At 34.6% G+C, this 19,166-nt stretch overlaps 1 long non-coding RNA gene across 2 annotated transcripts in view; it reads right to left on the minus strand.

Moving 5' to 3' along the window:
* Positions 1–5,492: 5,492 nt before the first annotated feature.
* The window catches only part of LOC117102936, a 14,381-nt gene continuing 707 nt past the window's right edge, over positions 5,493–19,166 (minus strand). Inside the window, exons 2-5 of one of the 2 annotated variants that reach the window (XR_004444500.1) lie at positions 18,972–19,132; positions 18,080–18,186; positions 14,821–17,868; positions 5,493–14,129 (exon numbers count right to left, since the gene is read on the minus strand). This is a non-coding gene — a long non-coding RNA (uncharacterized LOC117102936). Of the gene's footprint in view, positions 17,869–18,079; positions 18,187–18,971; positions 19,133–19,166 lie in introns of both variants that reach the window. The other variant, XR_004444501.1, reaches the window with a different exon arrangement.

Here is a 19,166-nt window from a genome sequence, read left to right on the forward strand (position 1 = left end):
CACTGACCGACTGAGGGCGTATTTTTCTATCTGTATTATCGCCTCATGAATATTAATTTTAATAATTAACACAAACAATTACAATAAAAAATGGTTTATAAATTGAACTAAAAGGGAAACTATACATGCGAAAAACACGTGTTTTTTTTTCAAATTTTAATACATTTCCAGGAAGCTTGGGTAATTTTTGGCAATTTTTGCTGAATCTTGGGTAATTTCGACCCAGTCATTGGGTATATCAAAAATTGTGAGTGGTCACGCTGGTAGGTAGCATTAGTTTACAGTCCACACAACTAAATGTGTATATAGTATTAGACCTGAGGTCGCTTAGTATTTTGGTCCCTTGTCCAAATTTTGATTGTGCTGAATTATTTATATCTTATAATATTTTGCTGTTAATAGATTTAATTTCGTTCTTAGTTGCCGTACAGACGGGCCATAAAAATGGCAGTTTGAAATAAAATACACTAATTGTTTGTTGGCAGTCGTGTTTTGCATATTTTTTTATTATATAATGCTACTGTACAGAATTTAATGATTAATATTCTAGCAAGGAAAATAACGAAAGACAATTAGCTTACCATGAAGGAGAATACAACCTGAATATAGGCATATGCACAGATAAAACCATAGAGGTTCTATTTTCTCTATGATAAAACTAATTTTAATGCAAAGGAAATTCCAGCCACTAAAATGGCTAACTCGGGCGATGTCCCCGAGGAAAAAAAGTGGGCCTGGTCGGGCGCCGCTCAAAATCTATCAAAGTATTCCAGTGGGAGAAGCCCCAACAATATGAAAATACATGTACAGTACAGTAGTAATATGTAGAAAATATAAAATCTATCAAAGTATTCCAGTGGGAGAAGCCCCAAAAATATGAAAATATATGTATTAATATGTAGAAAATACATACATATCGAAGTTCGTCGAAGTATGAGGAGGATTAGTGCCTTGAGCAGGGAGATGCTGTTCCTAGCCTATTTCTACCAGCAGAAGTGCTCAAGTGCCTTGAGTTGTGGTATTTTATTCCGTATTTTCACAATTTCACCAGCAGAAGTGCTCCAAGTGCCTTGAGATGTGGCCATAAAAGTACAAAAACGAAATTGTCTACTCCATCTGCTGTTCTCGGTTGGGAAAAAGTTAACTATTAACTGAATACTTCTATATAATGCTTACTTACTACACCATTAATATCTTTTACTTAATGTCAGTTGATGTAATATGTAATGAATTTTTTAAATGTCATTTTTTGATGGACCGTTTTAAATATTTGTAATGTAATATGTAGTGATTTTTTTTATATGATTTGCCAATAATTTCTTTACAGTACTTTTGCTTTTACAAGACCAATAACAGTTTTATAATCTGTATTTTATAGATAAGAGAATGAGTGGTCAGGTATAAGGCTGGTTCAATTGCCAAGGTTCAGGAGGTGGAGAATGTGCTGGATGTCGAACTCGCATGTTATTGGATTAGAGAGCACGGTTGATGGTGATATGACATTTTTAAATATTTGTACTGTAATCTGTAGTGATTTTTTTTATATGATTTGCCAAAAATTTCTTTAACTACTTTTGCTTTTACAAGACCAATAAAAGTTCAGTATTCTGTATTTTACAGAGAAGAGAATGGTCAGGTATAGACGGCGGTACAGCTCTGCCATGGTTGAGGAGGCGAAGAATGTTCAGGATGTCCAATACTCAAGTCATTGGATCAGAAAGCGCGGCTGATGAGGTGATGTGGCTGGTTGCCAATGAATAAAATGATATCGATGGATCTTAGTATAATGAGGGGGACCAGAAGACAGTTGCAGAGATCAGTGCATGAGGGCACAACAGAAGTTTAGTTCAAGTTGGCCAAGGCGAGGGACTGGTTGTGCAAAAAAACTCCTTTCCATCATGGGCAGCTTATGTTGACCACATGTCGAAGAAACATGGGTTGGGAAGGGACAGTTGTTTTAGGTTCTCCTGTGAGGGCCCATAGAAAGTGGGTGTAGAGGCCCTTGGACCCAGCCCCGAGCCAGGTCATTTCAAGGGGGGAAAGCCCCCGAAGCCAGAGCAGTTTTTGTGTTTAATGGGTCTATATAATGTTATAAAAGCAGTTATTTTTTAAAAATAGGCTCCCAGCGGGAGCGTGTGTCTACTGCCTTGTACAGGAGTTTTTGTTTTTTTAAATTTTATCTTATGTTCTTCAATATGCAGATGTGTGTATTATTGTAGTGTATCTAGATTTTTCATGAACATTTTCTTTCATAACAATATTCTGTATAGGTCTACTACACTAAAAACTCTTTAAAAATGAGGGCGTTACCACGTTATCATGAAGAGAACTACCATGTTCTAGAGGGCGTCCTTCAAATGACGGTAAATGGGGATTATTAAACAAAATGGATGCATTTCTAGTTTATGAACATTTCATTAATAGGTGTAATTTTTGCCCTACCTAACGTGGAAATGTACTGAATACTCAGTACGTCAGGCGCAAGCTCGGTGGTCTAGAGGTATGATGCCAGGCTAGTGATCTGGAGGTATGATGCCAGGCTAGTGATCTGGAGATCATGGGTTCGAGTTCCACCCGAGAACAACTTGCGATATTTTTTCGCAAATATTTTCCAGACGTACAACCCTGGCCATTTCATTAATGTTATTTCATGAGCAACCGAAATCATGTTTATAGACTAATAGCAATACAATCCATTAAACTTACTAATTTTACTAATGTAAGACCAACTAATCTATCAGGTATAGGAGCCACATTATGTTGTATGTATAGCTTATTAATAAGCTATATTAAATTATTATGTGGCCAGTCATCTGTCATGCAGCAGGTGATCTGGGGAATTTGGTTTCAAGACCATATCAAAGCATATAAGAGTAGGGTAGCAGTTACTGTATGTAGTATTTTGAATGAAAACTGACAATATTGATTGAGATAGTAGTCAAATTTAAATTCGCATGGTTCACTTGTGTTGTGAAGAGAGGAGATACTTTTGATATAATAAGTATGGCAAACCTTAAAATCCATTGGTTCTTGAGTGGTGAGTAATTGTTACATATTTTTTTTATCAAGTGTGTGCTCATATATTTCAGTGCAATTGGTTGGATTTCAATGAAAATGAGCCATTTTTTTATTTGTTGAGTTATTCTGGTCTAGATCTGGTTTGTTTAATTGTTCAATTAAACATGTACAGTATTATATATACATGTACCATATCTTTTGTGAATGTGTTTAGATCTTTTCTGAATAAAATAAAATCATTCCATGTATAACCTTTTAATGGCAACTGGTCGAAATATTATTTTTATGGATTATTCCTTTTTTGCATTTGACAATATTATTTTGTAATATATAGTATTGCTGGTATTGATTACTTTCTACATCATATGCCAAAAGTATAGGTTATAGAAATTGTATTATTATGAAAGTTTAACTATATGGCTATATTTTATTTATTGCATGAAAAACTGTTAAAATAAAATAATTGGACAAATTTTATATATAAGTTATATAAATAAGTTAAATATATTTTATTATGTCCATCTACAGTGTATCATCATTACATTATATTAGGCCTACAGGTATTAGAAAATTATTATACGAAAATTATAATCAAATGATTCTTGAAAAAATTTACAAAATCAATGGTCCATCATTTATCGAATAATAAAACTGCAATATAAATAAACCTTCATTGTCACACACTCATTTACTGTACTTGTCAAGTATGAGGTGCTATCAACTTAACTAACAAATAAATATACTACAGATGCGCAAAAGGCTTAATCTCAACGATGCAATCTTGTGGAGCTTCAGTGTTAGTAGATAAGGTATTATGCAGAAACATAATTCTATTTTATAAAGTATAGGTCTCTCTCCAATTAAAGACACCTTTGGGACCAGGGTTTTCATGGTCTTTAGCAGCTTTGGTTTCTAATTAGAATAATGAAAATAAGACATTTTTTGATTTGGGACCACATAAAAGTGGTCATTAATTGGAGGTGGTCTTTATTTGGAGGTCTTTAATTAGAGGGAGACCTGCAATAACATAATACCAAATATATACTAAAATCCTTATTTAAACTTTCAGAAAATATTGCTTGATACTACTTGCATAATATACGAAATAATACTACTTGCATAATATACGAAATATAAAAAATAATAGTTGACACTAAATGAAAAAATGTTATTGAATAATTTCATAGCATTTTAGGCCAAAACTCTGAATATTTATGATAAAAAAAAGGTGTTCTTATTTAAATTTATTCAATTTATCCAAGAAAAACCTCCAGGATGGAGAAGTAAAATATTACTAACTTTAAAACAACAAAATAAATTCATTAAATTCATTAAATCAGACAATTTCATAATATCAAAACAATATTATAACACCATAACAATTAAAAATAAATTTTAAAATTTCTCAAAATACAAAATTCAGTCAAATCAATAAAGAGGAGAGCACAGAACACTTTAACAGATACATGCAAAAACTACAAATCATTACTACTTAGAAAGAACCAAAAAGTAGACAAAAATGGAACAAATGCTCACCCTTGACAAGCAACAGTTAGAAAAATTAGGAAAGTGATAAAAAGTTGAAGATTAATTTGATAAAAATCGATCATTAAATAAAATTCCTCATACATTATCAGCAATCCCACAAATATTAGAATGCTGAAGGAAAAAGGCTTATGGTAATGGTCTGGAAATACAAGTGTGGAAATAGCAAACATAATTATTATTATTTACAGTGCAGAAGCCATACATTCAGTTCACAATGGAGGAATGGGAATAAGAAAAGCAAGCAGGACTCACCGTGTGCCCCAAGAGAATCTAAGGAAGATGATTAAGGACAAACATCGAAAGAAGTATGGATGTCCATAGGGTACTCAGGATGAGAGAGTACTTGTTGAAACTTTAACCGAGGTCTGTATTTTTTTTACAAAATTATACACAATACATACATATGCATGAGGTGACTGAGTAAATTGAGTCAGAACAAAGAGTTTTTTGTGAATATCCATTAGATAACTTTAAAAAAATGAGAATATTATAGTGCTATTTTAAAAAACAATAATAGGCTAACAAATCCTGGTACTGGTTCAAGTAGCCATCTTGAAAAATATTTCAGATTAATTTTCATAACTTTAGTCTGATTTAAAGATGTCAATATAAATGGCAGCGCATATAAAACTAGTTTTAATAATAGTCTAATACATTTTATTGATCATTAACAATTACAAATATTACAGAGCTTGTGTTAAATATTAAAAGTAAATTCCTTTTGTTTTTATTATTCATTTGTAGGTTACTATTTGTGGCGAATATGTTCAACCAGAATATTATACTCGCGACAAGGATAGGATCCAAACCGTGGTTTGAGGATTTCATGAGGGTGTATCGACGGCAAAAACATATTCATTGTCCGACGATGAAGAATCGCCCTCATCAACATTTCTCACCATCTGACATTTTTGCGAACCTTGGGCCTGTTTGAGTGGCAAACCAAGGAAAAATGGTTTAGCTTATACCATAAGAAGTACATTCCTTCCCCTTTGCCGGGCATTCTTGATCATGTGGGTATTGTCCTTCACAAAAGAGGCAGTTTCCAACATAAAAACCAAATAGGCCCAAATGCGTAAAATGTGCCCCAACTAGTTAAAGAGACTTTTTCTAAGCTTCAAACTAAAAAGGACAGAACTCCGAACTTTTGATAACCAAAACCAAAATGAACTGTTCATCTACCTTACTATATTTTAATTCCTTATTCTAATGCTAATGTTTTGGCAACTACTTTACAGTACTGGCTCAGAATTATATTACCTTTTAAGTATTTTAACACATGTACATGTACAATTGTTTAATTTTCCTTAGTCTTTTCTATCTCAAAAAAGGGAGAGATGATCTGTATAGCACCCTCTGTTGGACATAGTTCAACAAGCTGATTATAGAATTGTGTACTAGATTAACTGTCCAAACTAAAGCAGAGGCATTGGCTGTAACTTCAACATAAACATATCTATTGTTCAAGGGAAAACCAACAAAACATTTCCGAACTGTCTGTTATAGTCAACAACAATGCATCTGTTAAGAATGCCATTTTCACAATTGTTGCCGTTCTGGCTGTTGTATGTTTTTTTTCATTTAAACACCCATAAATATTCAACTTCAACTGAATCTGGCGCTCGGGCCTGTTGAACTGAGGAAGAAATGAGTCACTTGATAGAGATTTGGGCAAAACCCGAGATTAGAATGTTAGTGGAAGACAAGAAATCAAATAATAAGACAAAAATACACAAGTAAAGCACACGTTAGATTTTCGTCTGTACCAGGCCACTCGCCGACGACGGCACGGCAAATCCAAACACAGTTGCAGGACCTTTGGAAGCAAATTGCAAGGAAACATGATGTAAACACTCTCCTGTAGAATATTCTCTAGACGAAATGTACAAACACGATGCGATCTGCACATGTCTACAACCAATTGGCCGGGGGATGTGACATAAATTAATTTTCGGTTGCCTCGAAAGCAGTAGCATACGCAGTTTGGCCAATTTTTTATCTAACACAATCTAGACCACGACCCACTCGCGATCGATGGAGACATGTGAACCTGACTTATGTAGGCCACACTCACAAGGATATTGACCAAATGTTTTCATGCATTACCAAACATCTTAAAAAACACTGTATTTTTACACTTGATCATCTCAAAAATTCAATTGAAACATCAAAAGCTCACTATAACTAAATCAATTATAACACAAACATTCTACATCAAAGACTGGATAAACCCCATTTACACGACACCATATACCACAGTAAACCTCACCAATTCAAATTTATGCTGGATGATACTGAAAAATGCATAATGAAAACAAAAATTTGGTCAACCAGCAATAGATGGGCGGACTGTGCCCAAGAGTTGGATTCAAGTCCATATCTACTGTACTGCAAGATAGTCTAGCTACTGGAAGAAGTCCAGAGCTATGCCTCTCAGACTTTAATCATGTAGATTTACTAAAACCCCAAAGAAGTATGGTCTCTGTTAAAGATTTGGCCTAGGTCTACAATTATGTTTACAGACATGTGACTTTGACTATAATGTTTTGTGTTGTTCTATCTACAAGATTCATATTGGAGGACTCTCGGAATGGAAGGCGAAATGGTAGCAACCACTCTACAAAGACATCCAACCGAATTTCCCCAGAAGGGGAAAGTCTACTGTGTATGAAATCCATACGATGTATCGTAGTGTAACTTACTCATCGTATAAAATCCATGTACAAAAAATGAGGAGTAGGGAGACCATTACAAAAGAAAACGTAATCTGTGTTAAACTAACCCAAGCCAGAAGACTGCCAAGTAACATTTCACCAATAGTTGGATACAAGTCCATATCTACTGCACGACCAGAGCTGTCTCTCAGACTTTAATCATGTAGATTTACCAAAACCCCAAAGTAGTATAGTCTCTGTTAAAAAGTCGGCCTATGTCTAAAATTAAGTTTGCAGACTTGTGATCTTGTTGTTTTATAAAGAAGATTGGATGACTCTTGAAACAGAAGCTTTCCACAGCAGCTGAAGTTGGTGCAACGGTAAAAACTACTCTACAGAGATATTCAACCAAAGAGGTCAAGTCTGCTGTGTCATGGAATCCGATATGGAAGCATCGTGCATAATTTGCCAAACTTAACATAAATCCGACACGTAAACAAGAACGGTTCTTAGGAAATGACACAAAGCTGGGGAGTTGGACATTGATACATACAAACAAATTTACCCTAATGTTTCATCACCTGCTAGAATATACGGATTACCGAAACTACATAAAAAGCTGGGTGAAGATGGTCTTCACAAAATGTGGTCGATTGTTTCCACAATTGGGACATCTAATTATAAATTAGCTAAATTTTTAAGTGAGCTCCTTCAATCACATATACCAGATAAATTCAGTGTAAAGAACAGTTTCAGTTTTGTTAATACAATTAAAAATCACAAACTGAATAACAAATTTATGATCTCATTTGACGTTGAGAGTTTATTCACGAACATATCATCATTGAAAGAGGCTATAGATTTAGCAGTACACTATATTACGGAAAACAATAGCAATTGTAAATTAAAACCTGAAATCCTTCGAAAACTAATGGTAATAGCAACTTCTGGATACTTTATTTGATTACTTTCAACAAATAGATGGGGTCACCATGGGGTCACCATTAGCTCAGACTCTCGCTAATTTATTTATGGGACACAACGAGAGGCACCAATGTCACGGCCCTCACCACGAAGCGGCCGAACAACTTGTTCACGTTTCCCCTGAGGTCTACGATAGTGTTCGTCAGCGGGTCCTCGGCAGATGTCGTTAGTTTCATTTCCACAGCAGTCGTGGGTTCCATATCGTTATTCGGTTCCATATCGTTTATCGGTTCCAGAGTGGGTTCCATATCGTTCGTCAGTTCTATGGTGGGTTCCATATCGTCCATCGATTCCATAGTGGTCGGTTATAGTCTAAAAAAAGATTAGACCTTTTCACAGGACGTATTTCAGCAGCAGGCTGGCCCGTGTAGAAGAGACGGATCGGTTATTAGCAATGCATTGTTGCGTCCTCAAATTTATGGCCATCGGTGAAAAGGCTGCATTAAAGGTTAGGCTGTAGAGATTAGATGAGTTTGAAAAAATTAGTCTGAAGAATTCTGAATAAAGCAGATGAGAAATAGGTTGTTATTACTGTTCAGCACCCTATCAAGGAACCTTGTTAAATGACCTTTACTTAACGTGCCAAATCAGATCAAAATTTACTTGGTGTGTTGCTCAGATTAAGAATAGGGAAGATCACATTGATATGTGACATAAGGGGCATGTTCCACCAATTTGTTCAGAGGGAGATTGACACAGGTCTGCTCCAATTCCTATAAGGCCAACAATGTGGAGAATCCAATCATTGATCATCGCATGAAGGTGCATCTTTTCAGTGCTAAGAGCTCTCCAGCTTGTGCAAACTTTGGTTTAAGAAGAGCCACAGATTATGGTAAAGAGAAAAGATGTGAAGCAGCTACTGAATTAATCCATTATAATTTCTATTTGGATGACGGCCTTAAGTGCATAGCGACAGTAGAAGAAGCAAACCCACTAATCAGTATGAGTGATGTCCCATTACAATAAAATTGGAGAATTGAATGATGCTATTCTGGAACAAACAATCTTGGAGATAAAATACTAATGCTCACATGTAGAATTTGTGATACCCTTACATAAGGTTTAAATATCTTGAGCGATTACCGGGGGCAGGGAGTAGAACACAGACGGTTCAAATTTACTGCAAGGACCAGAAGACAAATGCTTACTTTGTAAAAAGAAAGAGAAGAATGGAGCATTTGATGTGGGCTTGAGAAAAGACTTTAGACATTACTGTTAACATAAAATATACTGACATGTGTTTTGAGTTTTTGAACATAAATATGCAATTTTTTATTTGTCTGAATTTGATTCTGGCTTAAAGATACTTTTATAATTGCAAAATTAAACTCCTCTCAGGTATTAGAAAATGGGTATATTTTACAGAAACAACTGAAAAGAATATTGCTAAGAATAACCTTAAGTATTACATTCATATTAACAAATGGCAATGATTAGAAGCAACTGAGAGTGCTTTGATTTATTTGTATTACATTTTCTCTTATTATTTCTGCAATGTGTTTTTGCAAAAGAAAGTAAAACATTTTAAGAAAAAAAAAAGAAAGTGTCAGTACATTTTCTCCATGTGCAAATACACAGTTACTTCTTCATGAAAATCATGCTTCAAAGTATTACAAAATGTAATCATCAGAAGTCCAGACACAGATGTGAGCATAGCCTTATCACTTATAGATACATTGCCTTCTAACCTTTTCTTTATGATTGCTACAGGAAGGACAAGTTGTAGGTCTGTAGAAAGTTATCTAAAAGTATTTACAGATCTCGGCAGACACTTAGACTTGAAGTGAAAGAGCATTTTAACCATTTATAAATCATTTATAAGCAAGTTTTATGGCCAGGTTAATAACAAATGTTAATGTTGCCATATGTTGCCATTTACAAAATGTTCTGTCTATCATCAACATCAAAACAGAGCCAACCACCAACAAAGGAAATACTGTATGTTCCAACATGGAACAGTTAGTAAAAACATACCATGTTAGTTGAAAAATTAGTTGTTCCTTATAATAATACATTGTTATTTTTCAGTTTTTATTACATAAAGGCCAATAAGAATTTATCAAATAAAAATTACAATTTCCATCAATGTTGAAAATTGTGACTATCAGACAATGTGATTATTTAAACATGGTATCAGACCCCAAAACAGCCATTTTGGGATACATCAAAAAGAAAGAAGAAACTGGGTTTATGCAGAGACCCTAATGCATCTATCCAAAAAGTAGTCTAATTATTATGGAAAGGAACTTTTTCAGATACAGCTGATGGCCTAACAGATGGTTCTGGTGGTACTGTACAGTCTTGGTGCTACATTTAAGTAGTGGAAGGATGTTGTAATTGTATATTCCCTGTTTTCATATTCCTTGTTCATTGTGTAGCATGCTCGATGTACTGTATTCTACATAACATTGCTGAATTTGGCTAATCACAGGAAATGCGTTTGTGTTGAACATATTACAATGCAACATGAATTAGACATGATTATTTAAACATGGTATCAGACCCCAAAAACAGCCATTTTGGGGTACATTAAAAAGCATGTTCAGTTGTGTCCTGACAAGAAACTGTAGGTTTATGCAGAGACCTTTTAACATTAATGCATCCATCCAAAAAGTAGTCCACATTATTCTGGAAAGGACCATGTTTTCAAGCCACTTTTACAGATACAGCTGATGGCCTAACAGATGGTTCTGGTGGTACTGTACAGTTTTGGTGCTACATTTAAGTACAGTAGTGGTAAGGATGTTGTAATTGTATATTCCATTTTCATATTCCTTGTTCATTGTGTAGCATGCTCAATGTACTGTATTCTACATAGCATTGCTGAATTTGGCTACTCACAGGAAATGCGTTTTCGTTCAACATATTACAACGCAACATGATTTGGACATGATTATTTAAACATGGTATCAGACCCCCAAAACAGCCATTTTGGAGTACATTAAAAAGCATTTTTAGTTGTGTCCTGACAAGAAACTGTAGGTTTATGCAGAGACCTTTAAACATTAATGCATCCATCCAAAAAGTCTACATTATTCTGGAAAGGACCATGTTTTCAAGCCACTTTTTCAGATATAACTGATGGCCTAACAGAAGATTTTGTTGCTACATTTAAGTAGTAATAAGGATGTTGTAATTGTATATTCCCTATTTTCATATTCCTTGTTCATTGTGCAGCATGCATGATGTAATGTATTCTACATATCATTGCAAAACTCGGCTACGCACAGGAAATGAGTTATGCATTGAACATATTACAATTCAACATGAATTAGACATGATTATTTTAACATATCAGACCCCAAAAACAGCCATTTTGGAGTACATTAAAAAGTATGTTCAGTTGTGTCCTGGCAAGAAACTGTAGGTTTATGCAGAGACCTTTAAACATTATTGCATCCATCCAAAAATAGTCTACTGGAAAGGACCATGCTTTTAAAAAGTAGTCCACATTATTCTAGAAAGGACCATGTTTTCAAGCCACTTTTTTAGATACAGCTGATGGCCTAACAGAAGGTCTTGGTGCTACATTTAAGTAGTGGTAAGGATGTTGTATATATCCGTTTTCATATTCCTTGTTCATTGTGTAGCATGCTTGATGTACTGTATTCTACATAGCATTGCAACACTAGGCTACGCACAGGAAATGAGTTATGCATTGAACATATTACAATTCAACATGAATTAGGCATGATTATTTAAACATGATATCAGACCCCAAAAACAGCCATTTTGGAGTACATCAAAAAGCATGTTTAGTTGTGTCCTGACAAGAAACTCTAGGTTTATGCAGAGACCTTTTAACATTAATGCATCCATCCAAAAAGTAGTCTACATTATTCTGGAAAGGACCATGTTTCAAGCCACTTTTTCAGATATAACTGATGGCCTAACAGAAGGTTTTGTTGCTACATTTAAGTAGTAATAAGGATGTTGTAATTGTATATTCCCTGTTTTCATATTCCTTGTTCATTGTGCAGCATGCATGATGTACTGTATTCTACTTATCATTGCAGGACTCGGCTACGCACAGGAAATGAGTTATGCATTGAATATACTGTATTACAATTCAACATGAATTAGGCATGATTATTTAAACATGATATCAGACCCCAAAAACAGCCATTTTGGAGTACACAACTGAACATGCTTTTTAATGTCCTAGCAAGAAACTGTAGGTATATGCAGAGACCTTTAAACATTATTGCATCCATCCAAAAAGTAGTCTACATTATTCTGGAAAGGACCATGTTTCTAAAAAGTAGTCCACATTATTCTGGAAAGGACCATGTTTTCAAGCCACTTTTTCAGATACAGCTGATGGCCTAACAGAAGGTCTTGGTGCTACATTTAAGTAGTAATAAGGATGTTGTATATATCCTATTTTCATATTCCTTGTTCATTGTGTAGCATGCTTGATGTACTGTATTCTACATAGCATTGCAAGACTTGGCTACGCACAGGAAATGAGTTATGCATTGAAAATATTAAAATGCAACATGAATTGGAAAGACGATGTACATACTGTGTAAGAAAAAACACATTATTCATTATCAACACTAAATTACAAATTACCATACCAAATTCATTAAATCATCATCCCAAGCATTTACATGACTTCATTATCATGTTTATTGTTATTAGGCCAGGGTGGTGGTGATGGTGGTGGTGGCAGCAGTAAAGATTGAATTCTATCAAATTTTTATTAGATATGTATTCATTTGCAGAATATGCAGAATAAACAGTCCCCACGCTTAAAACTCACAGGTTAAATTTTTAAAATGAAACATCAGATTCAATACAGCCTAATGAAATGTACCACCAGATTCTGATGAAGAAGAATTGATGAATGTGAAGATGAGTTGGATGATATGCAAAGAAGCCATAGTTAGACTTGAATGTTGATGATTGATTGGGTTGAGGGTACAGAACGATAGACATGGATTTCCAGAGGAAATCAATGAAGTTGCCAATGATTGCAGTGCATAGAGACTTGGTATTTTGTACTATTCAAATTTAAAACCATTAAACTATTGATGAAATCAGATTAAAATGTAATATATATTGTAGGTAAGGCAAAAATTGAAAGTTGGTATGTTTCTAAGCAAATTTTTAATAAAAAGACAAAATGGAAAGGGCACAACGGAGGAGGTTAGTTTAAAACAAAAAAACCCCAAAAAATATGAATGAATATTTGTTAAACATGGTCACAACTTTTGTTAAGAAAAACACACACAGTGACAAGTGAGCAGGAACGTTCTTTTGATAATAAAAATAGACCTTATAAGTCACAGTATCGAAGATGAGACAAATGATTGATCTTTTTTGGTGTGAACATGACAATGTGCAGACATTCTCACAGCAAGCATTTGAGACATGTTGTGGCAAAATGGCAAAGTTGTAGCAAAAATTGAAATTCAAGTTATTGGTATTTTCAGATACCTGAGTATGTGATCTTTAAAATGAGGGGTCATTCATTCAAATTGGACATTTCAAGCCTAAGTTATTGGAAAGTGAAAGTACAGTACTCTTAGAGTAAAATAAACATGATTTTGAGTAATTGCCTTTCAAAGTCATTTGTGCATACATGATTTCGAGGGCTTAGAGCCAGAACTGCCTATGTCCAAATTTGGCAAAAATCAGTTAAGTCCATAAAATAATAGGTACAGTAATTCGATATATTTTTTTGACAGATGTGTCCAAGTCACACTTTCAATATAGAGGGCACTAGAGTAGACCCACTATTGTTTATGTCCATTACAATGGACTTTGTTTTCAGCCAGAGCTGTCTATGTGGGACATAGTCACTTTTGGCCAATTTTTTTTTGTTTACATATTCCTGCCCATGTGGAACATAAACAGTTATACTACACTGAAATCCTATGTTGTGTTGTGTACATGGTTCTGAAATAAATCCAACATTGTCTGTCACTCTTGTTTGGTAGCTTGCAATTGTTGTTTTTGTTATTGCCATCACTAAAATGCTTAGGAGAGGTAAGTTTTTGAAATGAATACAGATAGTTACTAAATGTTATTTTTACATACTGTACTTGATTTATGTAGGCCTAGTTCTAGGCCTAAGGCCTAGCCCTAGGCATTAGGTCTAGCCCTAGGCCTATGGCATACCCCTAGTCCAAGGTTAGCTGTAGGTTAAGTTAATCAGTCCTCGGGTATAGGTCTCAGAGCAGGCTAATATTGACAAAGCTTTCTTCTGCAGGCATGCTGGTCATGTGGGTCCATTTTCAGGTCTTGTTTTAAACAATACATACTTCCCAATTTTTTGTCTAATTGTTTTAGATGTAGGCATCGGTGACATAAAAATTTCCTTTTACAGTTTGCAACTTTTTTTCAGTTTTAGATAAGACTTACAGCGCATCTCAAGTGCTGGACATGTTAGAGAGTGAAAGTGGAAGTGAAGTTGATGACTCCGACAATGACCCTGATTATATCCCAGAAGATGGAGAGAATTTAATTCAAGACAATCAGCTAGAAATTGGAGAGTCATTCAATGATAAGGAGCCATCCATCCAAGATGGAGGACAGCCAGTCATTCATGAATGGGAAGAGACAGATATTCAAAAAGAGGCATAGTCAGTCATTCAAGAAGGGCAACAACCTGTCATTCAGGAAGGGGAACAAATACCCATTCCAGAGAATCCGAATGTTGTAGAAAGAGGAACAAGAAAGAAAAAATCCGATAGCAGTTCTTGGAAAAAAAATATAAGAAAAAATGCACATGATTGAGGAAAGGCTCATACCGACACAAGAGGTCGGCAAAAATCTGCTAAGTATCCGCAACCATCAAACTGTGCAAACTGCAGATTCAAGTGTCTGGACAGCTTCTCAGACATAGAGAGAAAAAATTTATGTGACGAATATTGGCAACTAGGCGACTATTGCCGTCAGAAAGATTTTCTTCTGTCAAATGTAAAGATGTACGACGTTCAGCGAGAACGTCCTAGAGGAGAGCGTACATTCATAAAAAATAGTACTCCGAAACGTGTTTGCAAACATTTCTTTCTAAATACCCTCAACATTAGTCATGGCCCAGTAAACACTGCCTTTCAAGATTTAGGATGTGCTGGAACGTTCACAGGAGCAGATAGATGCGGAAGACATGTCCCTATAAACAAAACTACAGACGAAGCCTGAATAAAGGTTAAACAACACATTGAAAGCTTTCCTGTAACAGAATCGCACTATACCCGTAGCAACACTCGACGACTTTATCTTGATTAAACATTAAATATTTCGAAAATGTACCGACTGTATATTGAAAAATGTGAGACATCTGGACCACCTGTGATTCCAGTCAAAGAAGGAATCTACCGGAAGATATTTTGTGATGAATATATCTTATCATTTTTTCACCCCAAAAAAGATTAATGTGCGCAATGCATAAAATACAAAAACCAACATTTAAAGGAGCTTATGATTCTCATATTACAAGAAAAAAAGAGGCACAGGACGCGAAAACCGCTGATAAAGCAAGAGCGGTATCAGCATCATTTGACTTACAGAGTGTCCTTCAACTCCCCACAAGTGCACGTTCTCTGATGTATTACAGTAGAAAAATATGCGTATACAACCTCTGTATATACAGTGCAGCACCACCAAATGACGCACATTACTTTTGCTGGTCAGAGGTTTAAGGCAGACGTGGAAGCAATGACATAGGAACTTGTCTTTATAATTGGATAACCCAACTTCCATGTTCAATAACAGAAATTTCCTTATTTTCTGACACGTGTGGAGGACAAAATCGCAATCAGAATGTCGCAGCAATGATTTTTATGCTGTCATGAACACCCAAGTTAACGTAATTACTCATAACTTTCTGGAAAGTGGACATTCACATATGGAATGCGATAGTATGCATGCGGCTATTGGGTGTCTTTACAATGCATGACTGGGTGTCTATCTTTCGTAGAGCTAGGCGTCAACACCCATACAATGTGGTAAACTTGCAGCATCAAGATTTCTATGATTTCCAAAGACTTGCACAACATCTTTTAAAAAATAAACGCCGGGACGAAGAGGGAAATATCATCAACTGGCTGCTGGTCAAGAGCTTTTGATATAGGAAAGATCAACCAGGAATAATTAGTTATAGATACGGTTACAAAGGAAACTACACAAGAATCTGCGTGTATGGACGTGGTCGCCCTGTTGTTCCAAATGCTTTGCTACCTGCCTACGATACCAGACGGGCAATCAGTAACGCAAAGAAGAAGGATCTGGTGAAGCTGTGTACAGAATTGGCCATACCTGCAGAGTTCTATGGATGGTACAAAGCCATAAATTCATCTGGTCGAATACAGGACCACCTACCAGAACCAGCTATTGAAGACTCTGGCGAAGACAGTGATAATGAAGACATTGTCTAATGCACTAACTATTCGGTGTAACAAAACTCGGGTCTGAAGTGATAATTTTGCATGCTTTAATGCCTGGTATACAAACTATTTTATTTTAAGATCCTGCCTGCAGATGAAATATTTGTTGAAAATTAACGTTTGAACCACTTGGTTTAATAAAAGTTGTTGAAAATTAAGCAGACATTGCAACAATCTTTTATTATGTCCAAATAATGTTATTTCTATTTTGGACTAGAATTGTCTATGTCCATTTTCTGAATTTTTTGGACCCCCAGGGGAAGAATTCTTATAAGTACCGAAGCATCAACTTTGTCTAAGTATTAATAACATAATTCTGGAATATTGTTCTTTTGGTTATATTATTTGATTTTTTAGATATAATGAAATATTAAAACTTATTTTTCTCGAAATATGAATTTTGGACATAGGCACTTTTGGCTCTAAGCTCTCGATTTAATAGAATGAACTATGAAAAATAACGTTAAATAAACAATTTGTTAACCACTTCCAGAACTAATACTTTGGGACATGATTAATAAGACATTAAACTGTTGATCTATAGTGAAAAACAAATTTAGATTTTTAGGCAATTTTTTGAGCTCCCATATTTTATAGCTCATTTAATACTCGATACTGGACTGTGCGACAACTTAAACATTTCGCCACAACATGCCTCATTTAAAGGAGCCAACGGTTAGTACTACAGTGCAATTGAATTTGCCACAGAATGGCTGTAATTGTAAGAGAAAAACGTGTTCAGACTCATTATACTGAATACTAACTAGGAAACAACATTTCACTGGTCATTTCACTCAGTGAACAGTATTTTGCCTATTTTACATCCATGCACGTGAATGCTTACAACATGCCAGGAATAAGCACTACCCTAAATCAAAATTGACATTTATCTTTCATATTTTGAAGAGGTTAATTTATTCTTTTTCCCTCTGTGTTGTTGAAACTCCTTCACCTCAAACCATGTTGTATTTGTATAATGTAAAGTTCCATCACAAAGAGCCATGAGCACCATTCTTGTGGTGAATATCGGTACATTTAGAAATTATTAATTATTATTAATGTTACTGTACATTAATCAGTTTATATGTGACTAATGATTTTCACTTGTTTTTATAGACACCAACTCACTGCGACTTGAAATTCAGCTTTGATTGGCTTTGGTTTAGTGGCATCCTTTACTCTAGTATCTTCAATGGCTTGTTGATGGCTTTGACAGTGTGCTGCTGCAGTAAACAGCATCTACCACTTCCATTAATTTCTTACATATTCTGCAACAAAACGAATTAAGGACCCATATTAGTACCTTAATTATTATTCATTTATTTATTTATTTCATTTATAAAAACATGTACGAGAAGCAGCTGATGAACTTATGAAAATGGAACTGAATAATTAAAAAAAACAATTAAACTATTTAATATCCATTAAATTGTAAAAATACGTAGTAGGACATACTTACAAAGATGATTGTTCACCCACCTTTTCTTCGCCTTATATCGTCAGTGATTTTAAGGAAAATTGAGGCTTGAAGTTGTAAGCATCATTGCATTATGGCTGGATGATTCCATTATGTTGAAGCTAAGTTCCTAAAGAAAACTGGCATTTTAGTAAGTATATGGAAACAATGTTATCATCAGTATTGGCTTATTGATAAATTCTATAGGCTATTCACATGTAGTCTCAGTTATTGTTTAGTTTTTCACCAATTAGCAGCAAGCCTCACTACTACTATAAAGTACTTCCCTGTTTAGGATATTTCTGCAGATATTAATCTCCTGAAGATGGTTGAAGCAACTCAATCGAAATGTCAAGACATTTTCAACAAACAACAGTTCTTTTCAGAACTATCTACGTGGTGTACCACAAACATTAATATATATGATAAATTCTTATTACCATACATTGAAGGAATGGTAACAAAAGGGGAATTGGTGACATGAAGGACAGCATCACATTCAAACTTAAGAAAAATCTGGAATTGAAACTCAAATTAACAGGAGATTGAAAACAAACCATCATAATGTGCTAGGAAGTATGTGATGTGGAAGAAGATTTTCGTATATAAACGACTAGATCAATACCAAAAATGCAATTACTGTAACAATAGCAACTATATAAGTCCTCTTAGATAAATTGTGTAGTATTATTTTAATCTCTGTTCAATACAGTGTTATAATTTAAAATTTAATTATATCTACCATATATCCAGTTTATCATTTTGGAAATGATGCCAAAATAATAAACAAATAAATAAATAAATAAAAATTAAATTTTAAATAGATTTCAAGAATTTTGGTCAGTCAGGCTTTCAACATCATTCAACAATTATATTTGAATACTGTATAATCAAGGTCAAAAGAAATCAACTTACAAGTTTACAGAACTGGTCAGATCAGAATCAGAATAATAATAATTATAATAATGTCCAGATTCCTTGTTTTCTTACACAATGCCGCCAAAAAGACACCTCAGTGAATTCTCAGTTTCCATGAATAGTTAGTTATACATCACATCTCATGCAATACTTCTTTTCTGATATAATTAAAAGCATATAAATATATATATA

Source organism: Anneissia japonica, unplaced genomic scaffold (genome assembly GCF_011630105.1).
Source record: "Anneissia japonica isolate Jap-2015-1 unplaced genomic scaffold, ASM1163010v1 scaffold1053_len387728_cov195, whole genome shotgun sequence".
Classification (NCBI taxonomy): domain Eukaryota; kingdom Metazoa; phylum Echinodermata; class Crinoidea; order Comatulida; family Comatulidae; genus Anneissia; species Anneissia japonica.